Genomic DNA, 13,921 nt, shown 5'->3' with positions numbered 1-13,921 from the left:
ACTTTGAGCTTCCCCTTTCCACCACATTCACACACCACTCAGCACTATTAAGGTATTCTCACAATAATATGCTACCGTCACCTGTGTCCGTTTCCAAATACTTAAGTTCAACCTAGTTAAACATTCTGCTCATAATAAGCAACTGCTCCCCATTCTTTAGCCTCATTCTATGTTCTGGTAACCTGTTTCATGTCTATGAATTTACATACTATAATTAGTTCATATCAGTGAGACCATACAATATTTGTCCTTATGTGTTTGACTTATTTCACTCAATATGATGCCCTCACGGTTTCTTCTTCAACTCGTTTTTTTTTTTTCTTTAGATGGTTTTGCTCACACAGCATATATTCTGACTTAGTAAACAATCGGTGGTTCCCTGAATAATCACATATTTATGCATTCACCACCATCACCACTATCTATATAAGGACATTTCCATTTTTTCCACAAAGAAAGAGGAAGAGTCAAAGTAAGTGGGGAGCCGAAAGAAAGAAAAAAGATGACAGCTAAAAAGCAACAAAAGGAGAGACAGAATTAAAATAAAGTATAATAAAAGAGTCAGGCAACATCACCAGTGCCAAGAGTCCCACAGCCCTCCCTTATAACCCCCTCTCACAGGCATCCAACTTTGGTACATTGCCCCTGCCACATTAAAGGAAGCATAATACAAAGTTTCTGTTAACTATAGTCTCTAGTTTGCATTGATTGCGTTTTCCCCCCAGTTATACCCCATTTTTAACACTTTGCAAGGTCATTTGTTCTCCCTCGTGTAAAAACATTTGTACATTTTATCACACTCGTTGAGCACTCTAGGTTTCACTAAGTTATACAGTCCCAGTCTTTATTTTCCCTCTTTCCTTCTGGTGTTCCATATGCCCCTAACCTCCCTCTTTCCATACTCACAGTCATCTTTGTTGAGTGTATTTCCATTGTTGTGCTACCATCACCCTAAATTGTGTTCCAAACCTCTCACTCCTGTCTTTTCCTATCCGTCTGTAGTGCTCCCTTTAGTGTTTCCTGTAGAGTAGGTATCTTGTTCACTAACTCTCTCATTGTCTGTCAGAGAATATTTTAAACTGTCCCTCATATTTGAAGGATAGTTTTGCTGGATATAGGATTCTTAGTTGGCAGTTTTTCTCTTTCAGTATCTTGAATATATTACACTACTTCCTTCTTGCATCCATGATTTCTACTGGGAAATCTGCACATAGTCTTATCAAGGTTCCCTTGTATGTGATGGATCGCTTTTCTCTTGCTGCTTTCAGTATTCTCTCTTTGTCTTTGGTGTTTGATAATCTGATTATTAAGTGTCTTGGCATAAGTCTATTCAGATCTATTGTGTTTGGGATATGTTGTGCTTCTGGGATCTGTAATTTTATATCTTTCATGAGAGGTGGGAAATTTTCCGTGATTATTTCCTCTGTTATTGGTTCTGCTCCTTTTCCCTTCTCTTCTCCTTCTGGGACAACCATGACACATACATTCATGCTCCTCATGTTGTCATTCAATTCCCTGAGATGTTGCTCATGTTTTTCCATTCTTTTCCCTATCTGTTCTTTTGTGTGTAGGATTTTAGGTGTCTTGTTCTCCAGTTCCTCAATGTTTTCTTCTGCCTCTTTAAATCTGCTGTTATGTGTCCTCATGGTGTTTTTCATCTCTTGTGTTGTGCCTTTCATTTCCATAGATTCTGCCAGTTGTTTTTTCACACTTTCGATTTCTACCTTATGTTCACCTAGTGTTTTCTTTATATCCTTTATCTCTTTTGCCGTATCTTCCCTAAACTTGTTGACTTGGTTTTTGAATGGATTTAGCATATTTATTTGAAAATCTTCAATTGATTGTTTCATTAAAGTGAAACAATATCTCAACTGTTTATCAGTTGAGGTGTAAGTTTGTTCCTTTGTCTGGCCATATCTTCGTTTTTCCTAGTGTGATTTGTCATTTTCTGTTGTCTAGGCATTTGGTTTCCTTGATTACCCCAATCAGATTTTCCCAGACCAGAAGGGACTCAGCCCTCAGAAGGGGCCTATATTCAGTGTCAGGTTTCCCTGAGGGTGTGTCTTGGAAGATTGACAGACTTTCCTGTGAGGCCTCTAGCTGCTGTGCTTTTCCTAACCTGCCCAGCAAGTGGTGCCTGTCAGCCTGTTGCTCCCCACTGGTGTAAAGAGATGTGTCCCCTTTAATTCTCAGCTTAAGTTGTTTCCGTTTTGACTGTTTCCCCCAGGCCTTGGGGTCTGAGTTCTGAAGAGAGGATAAGCACTAGAGCTGGGCCCCATCTCCTTCCTCTTAGGGAAGATACACCCCCTAGGGAGTTATCTTCTGCACTTGAAGAACTCCTTTGTCTCTCTGACTCTGTTAACTTCACCCCTGTCTGGGTCAGAGTGCTGCGAACTGAAAGTGGCTGGGGCTTTCTCCACTAAGCCACTCAGGTTGATGGAGAGAATAAGGGAAAGAAAGCCCCTTTTCAGAGCCAGTCCATGGCTCTTCTCCCCCCACCCCCACCCCAGTTTCACTTGTTGACCAGAGATAGCACCTGGTCTTCTGGGCTCCCTTTGCCAGGACACGGGAGTTTTCTGGCTCTCTAAGGTCAGCTGTCTCTATAAGCGTCTGTATTTTTTTTATTATTATTTAGTTTGTTATTTTTTTTCCATCAGCCCCACCTGGTCTCTACTGGGAGCGACCTCAGGGTACTTTGCTGCTTGTTAGGGGTTTGTCTGTGTTTGTAGCTTATATTTAGCAGTTCACATTTGTTAATTAAACCTCTGTTGGAGCTAGGCTGAGCTATATTTGCTTGCTCCCTTAATGTTGCTTTCTCCCACAGCTAGGTCTCGCAGCTTAGCCTGCTGTGGGGGAAGGGAACTCCCAGTGCAGTTCTGCAGTTTTTGCTTACAGCGTTTATGCTGTGATCTCAGTCATTCCACCCATTCCAGGTTGGTGTACTATGTGTGGACAGTCACGGTTGTCCCCCAGCAGTTATTCCAGTTGTTTACTAGTTGTTCCTGGTTGTTTATTAGTTGCACCAGGGGACTAACTAAATTCCACACCTCTCTATTTTGCCATCTTGCCCTCCCTCTTTGCTTTTTAAGCAGTGAGATTGAGTCTTCTCTAGCTCTAAGCCACTGAAGATGACTGCTGTGGCTTGCAGTGCAGCCTCTGGTGGGATTTAGTTCTGGGATGTGGAAGTGGAGGCATGGAGAGTTTCTGTATGAATATACCTGGGCTTCCTGCTTGTATACCTGAGTCTTGAACTCAATTCTTGGCCTATTTCTATTACCAAGAACTAACCTGCATGCCTTCTTTTTTCTCTCAGTTCCAACCAGTACATCTCTTCTTCTTGGCCCGCTTTAGATAGGAATGGTATCACTCCTTTTCTCTGCCTTCCCCAAACGGTTTTCACGGCCCATGTGTTTTCTTCCTACAGGTTTGTGTGTGTCTGTTCATTTTTTCTTCTAAATGTTAGCAGGACAGGAAATGCACTGAGAAATAAAATGGTTCTTTCTATAGTGGAACCCTGACTGTCCTAGATGTTTCATCACAGATGTTAGTGTGAGGACTTAAGGAGCAAAAAGCAACAAAAGGCATTTACAAGTTTAGGGGAAGGAAATGGATTTTAGAAGCTGTGGACATAGATAAAATCATTGTGCCTGTGTTTGAGAGAAGAAAAGAAATGCAGAATTGGCCATAAGGTTTTACTCTTAATCTTCTTTCTTTTTTTGAGTTCCTTGCAGTTGAAGCCAGGCAGGATAGGGGAGGGGGAGTAGGGAGAAATGGGGAAGAAGAGAAAAAAAGGTAGCCATCTCTTGGGGGAGGACACTGGGATGGAAATTCTACAGTGTCTTAGCCAACCTCTGAAGCAGATTTTTTTTCCCTTTTTGTGTGTGTATGTATGTGCATGTGTTTATGCATTTATATGATAGCAAAGGGAAACCAGTTATTTCAAAATATAGTTATCAAAATATTAAAATAAGTTTGTGACATTGTAATATCTGCTTCTTTATTAACACATTAAATAACAAGGTCCAAAAGCGTAGTTTAATACATAACTGTGCTAATTTTGAAGTGGTGATGAGTGTAAATGATATTTCAAGATATCTGCAGTGACTATAATATGATATGAAAAGAACAATTCTGTTGGTGACAAAAATCAGAAGTGCTGCTAATACTAATGTGGTTTGTTGCCTGCATTCATAATCGAAGGAAATGCTAAATTTCAGTTAGACATTAGTGAAGATAAAAGATAATTTATTTCCCATCCACTTAATGGACTTTTTGAATTCCGTCCCCAGACCTCTTAATTCCCTCTCATCCCTTGGGGTGCTATTGATTTGTCTGTAGGGAAAAAAGCACAAGTAGGACATATGGTTTAGGAACTCCTGTCTTTACCTAAAAATTGCAGCTCCCCTTCCCCTGAAATAAATTATACATGTAAATAATGCAGGGGAAGATTGTCACATTGTACTTAATTATTAAGGAATGTAGGCTTCATTGAATCTGAAGCTTATTGTACACATCAATAAACATTTTTGGGTGCTTGTTACACTAGGTACTTTTCTAATTTTAGTTATTGTTTCTTATTTATTGGTAGTGTTTACCTTGTGCCTTTTAAAAAAGATGTGAAATGATTGTAAAACACAGAGCAAAATAATATACCCATGAAATCAGAAGTGAGTTAGCTTTAAAAAGAAAAGCAGGGGAAACCTGTAACCTATTACAGGGACAGTCTTTGTTTTTCATGATCAATGATCTTCAGCAACTTTACAGAACATGATAACTTAATGAACATTAAATTGACCTAGGGCAAATCATTTAATATCCCTGCCTCTCAGTTTGCTCATACCTCAAAGAGTTGTTGACACAGTTAATGAGATCATGAAAGTGAAAGCTTTTAAACTGGCAAAGCACCTTATAAATATGAAGGATATTATTATTAATGGTGGTCTTGGTGAAATATGAGTGTGGGGTTTGGTCAACACAACTAAATGTAAAATAGAATTTTCAATTGGATTGGCCTGACTAGTTGTTCTCATTCTATGTAGAGAAAAGTGACTAATATTTATTTAGCGCCTGCTAAATGTCAGGAACAATGCTGGGTCTTTTCATACATTATCTCATTTTATCCTTAGAATAATTTAAGAAAGGTATTATCTATAAGGTCCCTTTTTTTAAAGCAGGTTTGAAAACTAAAATATAAAAGTAGTTTGTCCAAAGTAATGGCTAGAGTTTACCAGGGAACCAAAATGTGAATCCACTTTTTTAATCTCTTTGCCCGACTGAAGCTAAGATCTTGAGAGTCTGTTTTATCTGAGATGGAAGTTGTGTGCCTCCAAGTATTATCTCTGGTATCCATCGCTGGTAAGTTTCAGTGTTCTCTGGAAAACTGTGCTTGATTTCTTGTTTATGATTTCTGTTCCAAGTTCTAAAGTATGGGCTTCCCATCTATCTACTCTTTTCTGCTCTCTTGGAGAAAATAAAGTAACTGCCATTTGGGGCAGTTACAACTTTTTACTTTCCAAGTCTCACCTGGGTCCTCAGTACTACTCAATGGCTTTTTAAATTGTCCCTTATCACCTCTACAGAGATTATTCAACCAACTGATGTCCCCTTCTCTCTCAGTGGAGAAAAGAGAGGCTTTCTTTTCTTTTTCTAAAATTTTTCTTCTACCTCCCAAACTCAGATATAATTTCAACTCATCTTATCCTCCATTCTACCTATTTCAAAGGAGTGACTACTATTCTTTTCCAATCAAGACTCTTGCTTCCACTTCTGCTCTTGATCCCATTAGCACTTCCCCGTCTCCTTGGGGTGTTGCACCTTAGGTTTCATTTCCTCGAATCTGAAAACCCGCTCAAACCTCTTCCTTTCTGAAAAGGTTTCTGTTCTCCTTCTCGGTATTATTCCGTCTCCCCCACCCCCATTATTTTTCAGTAGCCAAATTCATTGGCTCCTTTTCAGTGTGGCTATTATGTTGTCTTCCTTGTTGGACACCTTTGTCCACTCTTTAAAGTCCACTTATTTGCCTGGCCCAGCACGGTTCTTTTGAAATCTCTTTCTGCCTCTTTGAGCACAACTTCTAAGTCTTCTCCTTGGGCTCAACCTCTTCAACCTTGAATGCTGGTGGTCTCCATTGCTTATATTCTTCTGTGTTTCTTCTTGATAAATCCCTGAGTGATCTTGTTCTTTCCTATGGCATCCACAGTTATGGTTGATACCTCCTAATTTTTTTTATCTCCAACTGTCTTCTCTCCCCAGCCTCAAGCCCATTTTCTTATTTCTTCCTGTATGTGTCACAGATACTGTAAACTGAAATTATTCCAAGGTAAACACATTGTCTCCTCACCCCAAAACCCATCCCCCTCCTTTCTGCTTTTCCTCCTCAAAAAGTAAAAACCAACCAACCAGCACCCCTTCCCCCTTTTGTGAAAACTGTGAAGACCCCTGTTTCAGAGACACACCCTCTCAGATTGCTCAAAAAAATCTTAAGGATTACAGTTTCAAAAATTGCCTGTAAATTCTTCCTTTGATGGGATGAAGATGATGTTCCCTGCCATTGAGAGTATTGCAGTTCTTCTAAGAGGTACTATGTGGTGTTTGGTGTTCTTATTTAGTATTCTGTTAATGGCTTGGTAGGGAGAACACACTGTATGTCTCAGTTCTTCTGCATTCAGAGCTATTTAGGTCAAGCTTACCTGCATGTATCACTGTATCTGATACATGCTTCATGCTCAGAAATATTTGTTGTTTTAATTAGAAACTTAGGAGATGAGCATCTCGGATCTTTGCTGTTGAACAGTAGTTTCCTTTCAATTCAGATAGTAAATCTTAATCAAAAGCGACTTATTTCTGGATAGGAACTTTTATGTTAGCATCCTGACATCATTTTTTATAGGTCTGTGGAGGTTGTTTAGTTGGTTCACATCCTTAATTGGTTTTAAATGGCAATGATGGATTCTTTGACATTCAGAGAGAAGGTGTGCTGTGAAGGAAAGAGTTCAACATAGATACCTGTAATACCTGTTCAGCCTCTGCTGTAACCAAGACTGGACAGATTCTCTGAGGATCCACTTTAGGGAACTTCCTACACTTAGTAGTTTGTGATGTCTTTCATCTTCTACAGATTCTGTATATCTTGGTCAAACTATCCAAATACACAGACCGCTTCAGGAGGTGTAGTTATATCATCCTTACACTGTGAGGAGTTTTGAAGAGGGTTTACAAAAGGGTAAGTGGTTAGTATTGTCCTAAGTACCATTATTTAATTTGGTTTCAGTTTGTAAAATATATAGAATTGTGGAGGATTTAATAGCTTTTCGCTTCAGTAGCGTTCATTGAAGACTACCTCTGGAGACACTGTGATATGAACCTTAGAGGATACAAAACATTGAGTAAAGGGTCTCATCCCAAGGGAACGTGGTGTGTGCTAGATGAGTTTATAGCCTAGGAGATTGGATTCAACTAAGGAATTCTGTTTCATCTTGAACATGTAGTAAATTGGGGTGGTCTAGTATAAATTTGAATATTGCTGCCCCATTGCTCCTCGAAATAACCAGAGGTTGCCTTGGTGATTTTTCTTTCTGCCAATCTATACTTGGGTTCCTAGACGGGAGTTTCTCAGACCAATAAACTTTTACAAATTATTTCAGGACAGCCAGAGGAATACTATGTTTTCATTTTGCTAAGTGGAGATATTTTTTAAATGCACCATTTGTATCACAGACATCTCATAAAAGAGAGGACATTTTAACATACACAGTGAGAAAGGATGTAATCCAAAAACCAGTCTGAAGTTTAAATATATTTTACATTTCTGAAAAACTGAAATGTACTGCCCTTATTTCTTTCATTTTGCCATTGGCTGGGATAAATTTTGTCCTAAATCATCATTTAAGACAAATTTTAATCGACATCCTGGTTTAAATCAGAGTTTGGGAACCTTTGTTCAGTGTGAAAAGGGTTCTCCTGGCATGAGAGCCACAAAAGTTTCCTTTTCCTTCATACTTTATCCTACTGCCAGTTGCCGCTTGATATGCCCAGATGCCCAGGACTTACTGCCTTTTGCATTGCTCCTCCTCTCTCTCCCTTACTTCCTTTAAAAACGAAAGAGACTATTGGCAATTGCATTTAATGTCCCCGTTATAATTACCTTCATATTTTACTTTCATGAACAGCCTATTTGAGCATAAACTATGATTCTGAAACTATGCATTTTTAGCTCCAACTTTTTATAATATATTTACCCCAACTAAATTAGTATTTAAGCCTAGACAAGAAAACTCCTCTTATTTAGCTATTGAAAGGAAACCAGTTACTGCGCCTTGCTTTTCTAAGTGAGGATTAAGAATTCCCTTCCACCCCTTTCTGAAGTAATGTTCTGAATTATGTTTCTCAGTGTGTTTAGCTTACTGTTGTGATACTTGTGAGTTAATGCTTTATTTTTTTAATTGGTCATTTTGATTTTGGAAGTATTTACGAGATATGAAATGCCGAAACAATTGTGAGTTTATCAGATACCTTTTAATGCCTATTTGTGATTTAAATATCTTTTTTGTTAAAGGTCTACCTACCTGTAAGCTAAGTACTTATAAGAACTGTACCATTGTACTCAGTAGAAAGCAAAACTGTTTTTGTATATATATCATTTTGTGATTAATACAGACTTTGGAATAAAAAAGACCTGGATTTGAATTCCAGCTTTAGCCTTATTATCTGTGTCCTGGGCAAGTTTTTAATCTCTATGAGCCTCAGTTTCCTCCTTTGTAAAATGGGGATAATGCATCCAATTCGTAGAATTGTTGTAAGGCCTAGGTTGCATAAAATGTGTCTAGTACATAGCAAGTATGCAATCCATGATAGCTATTTTTGTGGCAGTTTGTTACTTAAGTTAGAACCAAAATGAAAGATGGACACTTTCTTTTACTAGAATTCATTCTGAAGGTATGAACGATTAGATCTCTCAAAGTGTACTGAAACGCTTTCATGTGTTTGATGACAACCTGATTACACTAACAGATCCAAAGGAATGTAAGTACTTTTGTAAATATTAATTCACATAATCCTCATAATTATGATGTAGGTTCTATTATTTTTGTCATTTTGCAGAAGGAAACTGATGCAAAAAGAGGGCACTAATTGCCGAGGGTCACACAGTAGGAAGTGATGGTGGATCTGGCTCCCAAGCTCTTTATCTTAGCACTTGCTAGCTGCCTCTCCTGAAGTTCTTTTTTTGCTAAGTTGTGCATGGGCTTTTTTTGTTTGTTTGTTTAAATAGTAGCAGTTCTTTTGTTCTTTGCTAATTCTAACATATAAAAGAAAAAGTCCCAAATTAGAGCAGGGTTGAAGAAAGTTTAACCTAAATTTAACACTTAATTTTGTGTTTCTTATTTGATGTAATATTGACCCTATTGAAATATATTGCACTAATATAAGCACATCATGGTACTAAATGTCTTGAATCTAAGTTTCATACCTAAACGGCAAGGATAGCAGTTTTATCTCATTACCACTTTTTTTCGTTTGAATGTTTGTGGTTTTGTCTGGGCTGTCTTTTTTGGGGGGCGGGTAGAGCTATATGTCTGTACTTAGCTTTCACACATTGTTGATTATCACCCCTAAATGGCCTGCCACACCCCAAATTTGTAGCCCACTAGTAGCAGTGGTCCAGGAACTGTCCTCCCTGGTGGCCTTTGTGCAAAGTTCAGAGGCTGTTAGTCCAACAGAAGAAGTTACAGATCATGATTTCTCTGGTCTCTGTAATTTAAAAGTCCCAAGTTTCCATGTTTGTAACTACTATTATATGTAAATACTTTTTAAACTTTTTAAAAATCTTCATATTTCACCTTTTCTCTCTCTCTCTTCCCTTTCTTGACAGTGTTAGTGAGCATGGAAATATAAATTTTCTTTTTCTTGATTGTGTGGATCATTAGACCTTTGATTTGTCACTCTTTATGCTTATCTATTAATGTTTAACCCACCTTATATCTTGTTTAAATTGAATATTCATTTATTGTCAAAGAAGCCAATGGTTTTTTAAAACTTCTATATCTTATCTTTCCACCATCAACAAATAAAAGGTAAAATGAGAAGTTGCCAAATACTTACTCATCGAGACAGATAATGCCTACTCCTTGGAAACTTATACTCCATTATTAATAAATTGATACTGTTCACACACCCCATACTCCACCTTACTTATTTGATTGTTATATCTCTTTAGGAATGTTTCTCTTTTTGCAATCCATACTTTGCATATAGGTCAGTTATGAAAGCAGCCTTGCAACCTGATGCCAGATTTTCTGGGAGTTAAGAAGAGTAAAACAAGAGAGTTAAAAAGCATATCTTTAAAAAGGGATGAACTGAATGTATCCATTTACTCATAAGATGGATAAAAGTGATAGCAAATGCAGTAGCTTATTTGATACAGGAAACTATGCAGAAAGAAAGAAGGTTGATTTTTGGTGTTGGCATCACACTTGCATTGGACTCTGCAAGTCTTCTGAGGCTTTTGCTTTGGAAACATGACTGTGGGCAGATTCAGTCTTGATGCTGAGATAACTTTTTTGTGGTTCTTAGCTACGCAGACAGCTTTCAGGTGTTGAAATCCTATCTTTTCCCTATCAGTTTGACTGTGTTACCCCATAATTTTTCATTTCACATCTTCCATTCATTTTATTCATTCAGCCAACCGAAAGATGCCTATTCAGCCTTTCCTTTGCGCTAGGTGGTGTGTTCTTTACACTGGGGTTACTCTGGTGAGCAGTTACAGATGTGTGGTCTGTCCTGATGGTCTTCATTCTTGTGTCTGAGGTAGTCATTAAACCACTTGTCACAAATAAATGTAAAAGTAGAACTGCGATAAGCTTAGTAAAGGAGAGGAGCATAATGTCATAAAGACCTAGTCTGTGAGTAGTCAACTAAACTGAGATCCAAAGAATAAGCAGGAATTACCCAGGTGAAGAAGGAAGAGCAGGTTATTCAAGGCATGGGAAATAGCCCAGCGGAGGGAGGAAGCATGGTGGTTTTTAAGGAACTCAAGGAAGGCCTAAGTGACTGGTATGCATTGACTAAATAATGTGGGGCAAGGACGAGTGTGTGGGGCAAGCTAAGGAAGGAGATGTAGGTATAAGGACATGCCAAGCAGGACCATGTGAAGATTTTCATGTTTATCCTAAGAGTGGAGGGGTGCCATGATCACATTTTGGTTTTGAAAAACACATCCTCTGAGAGGAGATTACAGAGATTCCCAAATGATTTAGGGAAATCAGGAAGTAAGTGCAAATGTCATTTTAATCAATTTTCAGATATAAAATGGTGCTCAGATTTCACCATTTTTGTGCTTTGTATTTGAGATGTGCATGGTTGTATTTGAGATGTGCATGGTTGAAGCTCATCTCTTCATCTGCTTTGCAGAGAACCTTGAGGTCTGCTTGGAAGTTAGTTAAAGTTGCTTGAGACCCCTAGTTTTCTGACATTGAGTGGCAGGTACCACTTGGTCTCATATGGTCAGCTGTTACTGTTACTTAGAAAACAAGCCAGATCGAGACTCATTTGGCGTCTAGTGTTTTCAGTGGCTTTGTGTGTGCGTGTGTGTATTTCTGTTAAATATGAGACTCATGAGTGCTCAGGTGTGGATGAGCTGGTCGGTCTGTGCCAGAGGCAGGCTTGAAGAAGCGTTGTTAGGTTTTGGGGACATGGGCCTTTCTGGGTTCCACCACTGAGTGGAGAACGTTTCCCTGGGGCCCGGTGAGGAGCCAGGACCGCAAGATTCCCCATGGTGTCCATGACTCCTAAGCCCTGTAGGCGCAGCAAGCAGATCTACAGCATCTGTTGCTGTGGCTGTTGGCATGTCTGTACCCGGACGATCATCCTGGGGACCTGCTCCATAGTGGTCAACCTACTGATGGCACTTGGCTGAATGTGGAGGTAACTCTTGCAAACTCAATGCCAGCCATCATATTCAGTATGAAGTCACTGGAAATTACTGTTCATCCAAGAGAATGGCTGGTAATGCTTGTGTTCTTTTTGCTGTCTCTGTTCTTATGTTTATAATCAGTTCAGTGCTGGTATATGGAGAAATTCCTTATCAAGTGGGTTGGCTGATTCCATTCTTCTGTTACCGGCTTTTTGACTTTTCTCAGTTGCCTGGTTGCTGTCAGCACTCTCACTTATTTGCCAAGAATCAAGGAATATCTGGATCAATTACCTGATTTTCCCCACAAAGATGGCCTTCTGGCATTGGACTCCATCTGCCTTTTCTTCATTGTTGTTGTATGCTTTGCCTTATTCATTGTGTTTAAGGCTTATCTAATAAACTATGTTTGGAACAGCTATAAATATATTAACAACAGAAGTGTGCCGGAGATTGCTGTGTACCCTGCCTTTGAAGCATCTCCAAGTATGTTTTGCCAACCAATGAAATGGCAATGAAGATGCCTGAAAAAGAACCACCGGCTCCTTACATACCTGGCTGAAGAAATTCTGCCTTTGTCAATACATCCTATACCAGCTTTTGGTCTTGTTTATTTTACAGAATGCTGCAATACAGGGATCTTCAAACTTGTTTGATATAAAGTACCTTTTCATTTGTTTAAGTATTTATTTTCAAAACACTGAGGAGCTTTTTGGACATGTATTAAAAGTGATTTTTTGTTAAGGATATTGTATTTGAGTAGTTTTTGAAGACAATCTAGATTAATCAAGAGCAAAGTGCCATTGTTTGCCTTTAATTGAGGGGTGGGAAGGGGTTATGCTCCACATATTGTCTTTTTTAACTTTGTACTTTCTTTATATAATAGTTTACATTTTGGTTATTAGATACTATCAGAAAGAATGAATTAAATATTCAGGGTGAGTGAGTTGGAAATAAGATCTGAAGTTTTCAGCTATGAAAACAGAAAAAATATATAACATTTTGACTTGACTGTGGAAAATGATAGTTTCATGTTTCTGATTTGTATGTTTCCATCTTTGTAATAAGATGCCTTCATAAATCTCTTAAATATAAAAGAACATGAGAGACATGGTGGTGGTGCTAGTAGAGCAGGAGCAGCAGAAATAGTGATATTAAAAAGTATTTATATGTCAGATACAGTGCTGACTGCTCTAAATATATATTCTCACTCATTTCTCATACAGTCTCTTGAGGTGTTAGAACTTTTATTTTCCCTGGTTATAGATGAGGATGAGGTCCAGAGAAATTTATAAAATTGCAGAGTGGGATTTGAACTTAGGCAGTCTGCTTCTAAAATCCAAGCTCTTAACGATTACATTAGTGTGAAAGTTCAGAAATGTCAAGGTTAAGTTAGTTAGAGCCCAAGGTGCCACTGCCCAGTAAATTGCTTGCGAGCCCTGGCTTTTCATGAGGATACTATGTTGCCAAGGGTATTATGGGCATGGGAGGATCATTTACTTTAATTTAAGGAACATAAGGTTGCAAATGTCTGCAATTAATATACTTTACAGAGTGGCACCCCATTTTCTTCTAGTGTTTTCTAGAAATTATAATTCTGAAACCAAAATATTCCATTGTGGGGAACATACACTGTTATTTTCTAAACTTTCTTTAATTTTAGATTATTTCCAATTTTATGTTACTATAAATGCTTCTTTGACTACTGGTATATAAATCTTTGTCTACATTTCAAATAATTTCTTTATATTACTGTAAGGAGTATTATCCACATTTCTAAATATTTGTTATAAATATACAGATATTTAAATACTCATGAAGACTGTACAAATTTCTGCTGATACCAGTAGTGTTTGATAGGGTTCTCCTGTGTTGTCAGAATTACCTTTTAAATAATTTATTCATTTTTTAGGCAAAAATTAGATTTTTCTTTAGTAATGTGATTAAATTAGTTTGTCTGTTCATTAACTGATTGATTCCACCTTCCTTTTCTCTTTTCTTTCCTTCTTAAGATTC

The 13,921-nt window shown here is 38.1% G+C and overlaps 1 protein-coding gene and 1 pseudogene across 13 annotated transcripts in view; both read left to right on the top strand.

Annotated features, from left to right (window-relative positions):
• The window catches only part of PLEKHA5 (pleckstrin homology domain containing A5), a 264,203-nt gene that overhangs the window by 46,425 nt on the left and 203,857 nt on the right, over positions 1 to 13,921 (top strand). The window lies entirely within an intron of this gene.
• LOC119541257 lies at positions 10,261 to 12,608 on the top strand (annotated as a pseudogene).

This window comes from Choloepus didactylus, chromosome 8 (assembly GCF_015220235.1).
Source record: "Choloepus didactylus isolate mChoDid1 chromosome 8, mChoDid1.pri, whole genome shotgun sequence".
Taxonomy (NCBI): domain Eukaryota; kingdom Metazoa; phylum Chordata; class Mammalia; order Pilosa; family Megalonychidae; genus Choloepus; species Choloepus didactylus.
Note: the sequence above shows the minus strand (reverse complement) of the source record. Positions and strands in the feature narration are given on the sequence as shown.